This window comes from Mastomys coucha, chromosome X (assembly GCF_008632895.1).
Source record: "Mastomys coucha isolate ucsf_1 chromosome X, UCSF_Mcou_1, whole genome shotgun sequence".
NCBI classification, from domain to species: domain Eukaryota; kingdom Metazoa; phylum Chordata; class Mammalia; order Rodentia; family Muridae; genus Mastomys; species Mastomys coucha.
In genome coordinates this window covers 83384835-83391569 of record NC_045030.1, presented here as the reverse complement: position 1 = coordinate 83391569, position 6735 = coordinate 83384835, and positions in this window count along the sequence as shown.

Below are 6735 nucleotides of genomic sequence, written 5' to 3'. Positions count from 1 at the left end.
GGAGTACTAGGTTCTGATGAAGCCAAGTAGTCTTGGTTTCTGTTGGTAAGATTCTTGCATTTGTCTTTAGCCATTTTTGATCTCTGGTGTTAGATGTTCTTGCTGTCTCTGACTAGAGCTTGTTTCTCCTGGGTGTCTGTAAGCTGGTGTCAGTACTTCTGGGAGATCAGCTCTCTTCTGGTATATCCTGGGCACAAATGTCTGTGGATCAGTTGTCTGTCCTGAGTCCTGGGGTCAGAGCACACCCTGAGACAGCACTTGCAGGAAAGGTACAGAGAGGGCTGTGGGTCTGTTGTCCCTCCTAGGTATGGTCTGAGGTAGAAAGGATCCTGACCAGGCTGCCCTGCGACTTATGAGGCTTGTGCCTCTCGGCTGGTCTCACCTTAGAAAGTTACCAGAGAGAAAATGGTGGATCTCACCAGAGTTCCTGGGTTAAAGCACTCCCTGAAGGCAGGCTCTTCGACTGCAGGGAAGGGGCAGAGAGGGTTACAGATCCATCACGTCACTCCTAGGTGTAGACAGATGTTGAAAGAATCCTGTCCCTGCCGCCTTGCAACTTGTAAGGCCTGTGCCTCCCTAGAAATCTATTTTTATAATGCACAGTAATTTACATATGTGGCAGCTAGAACTGAGTGGCATATTCTAATTGTAGCATGAAGATAGAAAGTGACGGACACTTTTATTTCTTTTAAAAATACAAAAAATACCATGAGGAAAAATTTGCTTTCATTGTAAATAGTTTGTCACAAATATTTTGATAAAATATAATTTTGTCCCTTACTCAGCACAAAAAATACAACATTTTGTAGAAGAAATTTATTTATACATTTTACTTACAGAATTTTTAAATAGATTTGTAGACATATTATAATTCATCAACTTTTACCAGAGCAATTAAGAAGCAGGCTTTCAAAAGTACATAAATCCAAAATAAAATTGATGATATTTAGGTAATCAAGACAGAAGACTATATTGCTAAGATACTCTTATGTCCAGATTAGAGAAGTATTCTATGGTCCAGCAGCACTGAAAGCTTTCAGCTGGTATTGACTAGAAATAGACTTTGAACTAAGAAGTTTGGGCTAGAGATAGTTCTGGTGATTTAACCACATGTATGCACTGACTTCAAGTGTAGTAATACATAATGTAGTCTCAGTAATTGCAAAACTTAATGAGCATCTGGGGAAAACAGTCTTGAGTTAAATGCTTGAGGATAAAGGAGACTACTGCTTATTACTCTTTCTTTTTAGAATCCATAGCACTGAATGAAGTAAAGAAGATATAGAATGAGATAACTGGTAGGAAAAAAGTTTTATATGATATTTGTGAGCTTAAAAAATGTTTTATTGCATTACTCACATATGTAGTACTCTTCAAAGCTGTAAATTCCATGGTTCAAGACAATTGTGTATCTCAGTGTGTTTTCAGAGGGTTTTCATTTTTAACACAGTAAAATTCTAAAGAGCTCAAGTACCATGTAACTCTGGTTTAGCTAAACATACAGTGGAAGCAAACAAGAACACAGCTTCCCACATATAGGGATTGAAAGACAAGATAGCTTAGAATTTTTATGTAATACATTAAGGGGATTTCATTCTTATCACAGTATTAGGGAATTATACAATTTGCATTTATACATGATGAGCTGTGTTGAAGAAAAGAAAGGTAAGTGAAATAAACATAGAAGGAAACAATATATTACAGGGAAGTAAGAAAAAAAGCCATAAATATTTAAATTGTTGAGATGAAGGGATCTTATTTGAAATGACTTTTCCTTTTCTTAATTTTTAATTAGTTCCTTGAGCATTTTTATTGGATATTTTCTTTATTTACTTTTCCAATGTTATCCCTTTTCCCAGTTTGCCCCCCTCCCGGAAACTCCTTATACCATCCCCCTTCCCCCTGCTTCTAAGAAGGTGTTCCTCCACCCATCCACCCACTCTTGCCTCTCCACCCTCAATTCCCCTACATAAGTGAAGAAAAACTCTCCAAAAGAAGTTTTGTTTACACATTGGAAAACTTGGAATACTGCAAGTTAAGGGGATAATTACCTTATAGTGAACTAGTTCTAGCCTCCCTGAAAATCCATTCCTTTTCCACTTCTGTGTGAGAACTAACAGTATCTGACTATTGGACAAAAATTCTTTTTGGACTCTGCTAACTAAGCAGACTCCTAGTTTCCACCAACTCTAAAACTCAGATAATATCTTGAGCATAGTGTAAAGCTTCAACAAATTGTTATAATTATCTCTCTAATATATTCACCAATGTATTTTAATCTTGCCTTGGTTTGTGAATTTCTTTGTTCCATAAAACTATAAAAGTTTCATGAAATATATTCCATATTGGAAAATGGAATTTGGGTAACCTAAATCTCTGCTCACTGGCATTCATCACTCAAAATGGCTCCAGAATAAATTATTTCATATTTCCTTTCAGAATAGTGCTGAGGCTTTTGAGGTGACACCTATAATGTATGTTGACCATGTTCACCTTTTAGCCCAAGATTTTCCAGATCCATTATATTCATTGTCCAGCCACCTTTTGGACCTGTGTAAACTACAATACATCTTGACATTATACCCTTGGAGTGTCACCTTCCTTCAGAGCATGTTTATACCTCTTTTTTAAAATTTAATTTAATTTATTTTAATGTATTCACCTTATATCCTGCTCACTGGTACCCTCTCAGTTATCCCCTCCCACATTCCTTCTCCCAACTCTCTCCCATTCTCCTTTGAAAGGGTAGATGAGGGTCCCCCCTCCTACCCTGGCACATCAAGTCTCTGCTAGGCTAGACACTTCCTCTCCCACTGTGGCCAGAGAAGGCAGCCTAGCTAGAAGAACACATCCCAAGTGCAGTTAACAGCTTTAGAGTTAGATCCTATTTCAGTTGTTCTGGACACACATGAAGACAAAGATGCACATCTGCTATATATATGCAGAGAGGGTTAGGTCCAGCCCACTTATGTATTTTAGTTTGTTGTTCAGACTAGGAACCCCAAGTGACCAGTTTAGTTGACTCTGTTGGTGTTACTGTGGTGTACCTATCCCATTTAGGGCTCAAAATTCTTCTTCTTATAATTACACAAGAGTCCTGAAGTTTCATTCACCATTTGTCTGTGGGTGTCTGTATCTACTTAAATCAGTTGCTGGGTGGAACCTCTCAGAGGACGATATGCACCTGTCTGCAAGCATAGCAGAGTACCATTAATAGTGTAAGGGACTGGTGCTTTCACATGGACAGATCTCAATTTGGGCTGGTTATTTGTTGGCCATTTCATCAGTCTCTTTTCCACCCCCCATGCAAACATTTATTGTATACAGGATAAATTTTGGGCTAAAAGGTTTGAGGGTGAGTTGGTATCTTTATTTCTTCACTTGGGTTCCTTCCTGGAAGCCTCTTCAAGTTCCATATCCTCAATGTAATGAGTCACATTCCCACTGATGCCTGAGTGCCTCCATTGTCTGAGGTCTCTATCTTGTCCTGGAGATGCCACAAAACTATTCAACCTGGTGAGTTGCAGATTTCCATTCATTTCAGTGACATTTAGCCATCTCTCCTGTCCTTCCCCATACCTGTTTCTGAAGCCCATATTCCCCTCCCCATCCCTGCTCCCTCACAGTTCTCTCCTTCCATCTGCCCATTATGATTATTTTGTTTCCCCTTTCTTAGTAATATTCCAACTTCCTCCTTTGGGCCTTCCTTCTGGTTTAGCTTCTTTGGGTTTATGAAGTGTAACATGTTATCTGTCTTTAATGGCTGATATCCACATATAAGTGAGTATATAGAGTGCATACACTTTTGGCTATGGGTTACCTTACTCAGAAGATATTATTATGATCCATCCATTTGCTTACAAAATTCATGATGTCTTGAATTTTAAGAGTTGAATAGTATTCCATTGTGGAGATGTATCTACCATATTTTCTTTATCCATTCTTCAGTTTGGGATATTTAGGATGTTTACAGGTTCTGGCTATTATAAATAAAGCTTGTATGAACATAGTTGAGCAAGTATCTTTGTGGGATATGGGGGCATCTTTTGGGTATATTCCCAGGAGTGGTACAACTGGGTCTTGATGTATAACTATTTAAAACTTTCAGAGAAACCACCAAATTGACTTCTAAAATAATTGTACAAGTTTGGACTACTACCAGCAGTGAAGAAATATTCCCCTTGTTCCATATCCTTGCAAACATGTGCTATCTTTTGAGTTCTTTATCTTAGCCATTATGATGAGTATAGGATGGGCCCTTAGAGTTGTGTTGATTTGAATTTCCCTAATGACTAAGTACTTTGAATATTTCTTTAAGTGGTTCTCAGACATTCAAGATTCCTCTGCTGAGAATTCTCTGTTTAGTTTTGTACCCTGTTTTTGTTTTTGTTGTTGTTTTTAAATTTGAGTTATTTTGGTTGTTTGTGTCTAACTTCTTTGTAAATTTTAGATATTAGCCCTCTGTCATATATAGGGTTATTTAAGATCATTTCCTAATTTGTAGGTTTCCAGTTTGTCTTACTGACAGTGTTGTTTGCTCATAGAATTTCAGTTTCATGAGTTCCCATTTATCAAATGTTGATCTGAGAGCCTAAACCATTGATTTACTTTTCAGCAAATTGTATCCTCTAACAGTGTAGTCAAGGGTATTTCCTACTTCTTTTTATATGAGATTGAGTGTACCCAGTTCTAAGGTCATAGATACACTCAGATTTGAATCTTATGCATAGTGAAAAATGTGAATCTATTTACATTCTTCTATATTTAGACATTTAATTAGAGTAGAACCATATTTTAGTCATTTTCACTATGCTAATCCTACCTAACCATGAGTATTAGAGATCTTTCCATCTTCTGATATATCAGTTTCTTTCTTCAGAGATTTAAAGTTCTTGTCATACAGATGTTTCACTAGCTTGGTTAGAGGTACACCAATATATTTTAGATTTTTGTGGCTATTATAAAGGGTGTTATTCCACTAATAATATTCCCAGCCCATTAATAATTTGTATACAGGAAGGATTCTAATTTATTTTATTTTATTTTGTACCTGGCCACTGTGCTGAAGGTGTTTGTCAGCTGTTGCAGTTCTTTGGTAGAATTTTTGACTTTGCTTTTACATACTATCATATCATCAGCAAATAGTGATAATTTGACATCTTTTTTTCTAATTTGTAACCTCCGATCTCTTTTAGTTGTCATATTCTTCTGACTAGAAATTCAAGTACTATATTAGAAAAGGAGAAAGTGGGCAACCTTGTCTTGTCCCTGATTTTAGTGAAAATCGTTTAAATTTCTCTCCATTTAATTTGATGATGACTATTGGATTGCTATATATTATTTTGATTATATTTTGGTTTGTATACTATATCCATGATTTGTCTAATACCTTTATTATAAAGGAGTATTAATTTGATCAAATGCTATTTCAGTGTCTAATCAAAAAATTATGTTTTTTCTTTTAGTTTGTTAGTTTATATGATGCATTATGTTGATGGATTTTTATATGTTGAATTATCCCTGCATCCCTGGTATAAAGCCTACTTTATCTTGATGAGTGATGTCTTTGATCTGTTCCTGGATTCAGTTTGAATGTATTTTATTGAGTGTTTTTGCATCAATATTCATAAGAGAAAACTGCCCAAAATTCTCTTTTTGTTGTTGTTGTTGTGGTTGTGGTTGTGAGGTTTAGCTATCAGGGACTGTGACTGCATAGAATGAGGTTGGCAATGTTCCTTCTGTTTCTCATTTTCAGAATAGTTTGAGTAGTATCAATATTAGCTCTTCATTGAAAGTCTTGTAGAATTCTGCACTAAAACATCTGACCCTGGGCCTTTTAGGGTTGAGAGGTTTCTGATAACTGCTTTTATTTCTTTAGGAGTTATGGGGCTGTTTAAATGTTTTACCTGATCTTCATTTAATTAATTAATTAGTTAATTATTTTAAACTCCAAATTTTATTCCCTTACCTGTCCACCCTCTGACTGTTCCACATCCCATACCTCTTCCCTACCCCTGTCTATACGAGGATTTCTCCACCCTCCTACTCTACCCCACCAGACTGCTAAATTCCCTGGGGTCTCCAGTTTCTTGAGGGTTAGGTGCATCTTTTCTGACTAAACCCACACCCTGCAGTCCTCTGGTGTACATATGTTGTGGGCCTCATTTCAGCTGGATATGCTGCCTGGTTGGTAATCCAGTATCTGAGAGATCTCAGGATCCAGGTTAATTGAGACTGTTGGTCCTTCTACATGGTTGCCCTCCTCCTCAATTTCTTCCAGCTTTCCCCTAGTTCAACCAAAAGAGTCAGCAGCTTCTGTCCATTGGTTGGGTACAAATATTTGCATATGAGTCTTTCAGCTGCTCATCGGGTCTTTCAGAGGACAATCGTGCTAAGTCCCTTTTTGTGAGTGCTCTATAGCCTCCATAATAGTGTCAGGACTTAGGGCCTCCCCTTGAGCTAGATTGTACTTTGGGACTGTCACTGGACATTCTTTTCCTCAGGCTCCCCTCTGTGAGGCCTGGTGGCTCACTGCTGCAGCATGGGTCTCTCTCTCTCTGCTGCTGAGGCCTGTGGTGGGGCATGTTAGTCAAAAAGGAGACAATGTATAAATGAGATATTTTGTTATAGGAAAGAGAAAATAGGCCGGTCAAGTATAGATAAGGAAAAGAGAAGAAGGAAAGGAGAAAAAGGAGAGAGAGAGAGAGAGAGAGAGAGAGAGAGAGAGAGAGAGAG